The 2,337-nt window shown below is 45.1% G+C and overlaps 1 long non-coding RNA gene across 1 annotated transcript; it reads right to left on the bottom strand.

Moving 5' to 3' along the window:
• LOC309358740 lies at nt 1-1,769 on the bottom strand. Its single transcript, XR_014163542.1, has 2 exons — nt 1,679-1,769; nt 1-698 (listed from the first exon to the last, which is right to left on the bottom strand). It is a non-coding gene; the product is annotated as an uncharacterized lncRNA (long non-coding RNA).
• Nucleotides 1,770-2,337: the final 568 nt, after the last annotated feature.

The following is a 2,337-nucleotide window of genomic DNA, read 5'->3' as shown; positions in this document are numbered from 1 at the left end:
CACAGGCATACATAGAAGCCACTGTGTCCAACTTAGTGCACAGGTTCTAGATCCGGAGGAAAACCAGTTACCTAGTTGCCTAAAGTAATCTTCATACATACTCAAGAGGTACTCCTGTTGCTACTACCACCAAATGTATCTGGAAGGGCACTCCAGATTTACAAGTAATTAGGAAGAGAGGAAGCTCAGGATTTAATCTCTGACTGCACCAAACCTTTTAGTAACACCTGTAGGTGCTGCAGCATCCAGGTTACCAGACTTCCTGCATGACACACACTGTTTATTATGTTTTTAAGGGGCTTGAAGGCTTTCTTTAGCTGTAACAGGCTGGCATGGCTATCCTGCTAGAATTACTTCTTATCCATCAATTACCCCCCACTTTGTGGGAGTGATAAACAAGCCATATTGCCAATGGCAGGGAGAGAAAAAAACAGCACCGCTTCTTAAAAATGTGTGACCAACAAATTATTGAATTCCATTGGGACTATTACTGGCGGGGAAACCCAGATTTCAACCACTTTCATCACATTTTCTTTCCATTTGAAGATGGGATAAGTGGAGAGAGAGAAAAAGAAAGGCAATTATTGCAAAACAAAAATAAAAATCCTTCCAGATTACCATTATGTTCTTTCACTGAAGTCTGTCACACAGGCGATTGGAGTTTCCCCAAGTACTTTCTTAAGAGGAGCAAACAAGACCTACCGATAAAAAACAGGTAGCATACATTGGTGCTGAAGAAAATTATAGAGCCCCAATTTCTGATGGGTCAATTTGAAACAGTGAAGAAGCACTTCATTCTTGTAAGCTTTGAATCAGCCACAAATTTAAGTAATGGGCTTAAAATTTTAAAAGGTGCGCCACCCAAAATTAAATGGGTGGCAAAGTCTATTAGTAGGGAAGCAAGGATTTTGCTGAACTCGTTAAAATATAAATATATTGTGATTAAAAACTGGGGGAATCAAAGGAATAGTAAATAGTTCAGAGCAATACAAACACATATATCTAGCATTTCCAAATGTTAAAAAATTCTAGTCCGCAAACCATTAAAAAATGGTTAGGCCTTCAAGATACCACAAGCCTATCTACTGTTTTTGCAGCAAGAGACTAACACAGCTTCCTATGGGAATACATTATCCTGCTACACACAATTATATTACACATTTTGAACTGCAGATTGGAGTGAGCAGCTCCTTCACTACCTCCATTTTCCTCTCCCCACCCAAATCCTTCCTTTAGCTCAACCTCCTGCCCAAAGACAAAATGCCAAGAAATTAAAACTTTTGCTCTCTATTCTGTGGACCTTTTAAGTTTGTCCCCAATTGAAAACAAACCAAAACCAGACATATATGGCCTTTGTAGTGGATTTCCTTCCCACTCTAATTAAACCAACATGAGCTTCCATGGTTTAATTTTGCGGAGTATTTTACAAACAACCCTGTAAAGAAGCTCGCTTGAGGGGGTGTGTGTGGCATGTGCCCTCTGGGGGAACTAAAATGCCAAAAAGAGGAGGAATGATCAACTTCTCTTCTGGGGAACTCAAGGGCGAGTTGACTTTGAAGGAAACACACCCAAGAAAAAGAAAGTGGAGATACCCCCCTTCTCTCCAAAAGGCCCCTTCCCTCAGAAAACATTTTCCCGCCTTTTTCTCTGCCTCGCCTCCCTTCCCCCACCCTTGCACCTGAACAGAGCAAACCACCCAGCTCGCAAAAAGCCACAGGTGGGCGGAGCACCACGCTAAACGCCGTTTCACCTCACCCCACCGCCCGCGCGCGGCTTTTTTTATAGGCTCCGCCGGGGATCGTGCTAACCCAATCGCCGCCCGCGGGACGGACGGAGGGAGGAACAAAGGCTATTGAACATCCAGTCCCCGCGTGCCCTTTCGCGAAGCTGTCCGTCAAAGGTTCGAGCCTCCTTGACGGGCAGTAAAACACTTCGCGAGGGTTCTGTGTGCGCGCGCGCGCGCAGGGGGGGGGGGCGCTTATTGGCGGGGTGTGTGTTTTGCGAGGCGGATGGAACGCGGCAGGGTTTACTTCTGAGTAAACAGGCATAAATAAGGCTGCGATCTTGCGCCCGCTCGCCTGGGCTTTAGGCCCCACTGAGATCAAACGCCTGCCGCATGCTTCTACATTGCCCTGCAGGACTGCGCTGCGTAACGGGGGTTAATTTGGGGGCCTTTCTAGTAGCACAGGTGGTGGCGAACCCTTCCTAGCAATCACTGGGGGCTGCGGCTAATAATGGGGTTGCACTCCTACGTTTTGGTTTTTTAATTAACAAAATTAAAATAAACATATATACCTTTAAAAATAATCGAAAATGGGCATTTTGTAGTGTGTGTGT

The sequence above is a fragment of the Podarcis melisellensis genome (assembly GCF_964234715.1).
Source record: "Podarcis melisellensis genome assembly, chromosome: 16".
NCBI classification, from domain to species: domain Eukaryota; kingdom Metazoa; phylum Chordata; class Lepidosauria; order Squamata; family Lacertidae; genus Podarcis; species Podarcis melisellensis.
The sequence above is the reverse complement of the archived record's forward strand: the minus strand, read 5'-3'. Positions and strand labels throughout refer to the sequence as shown.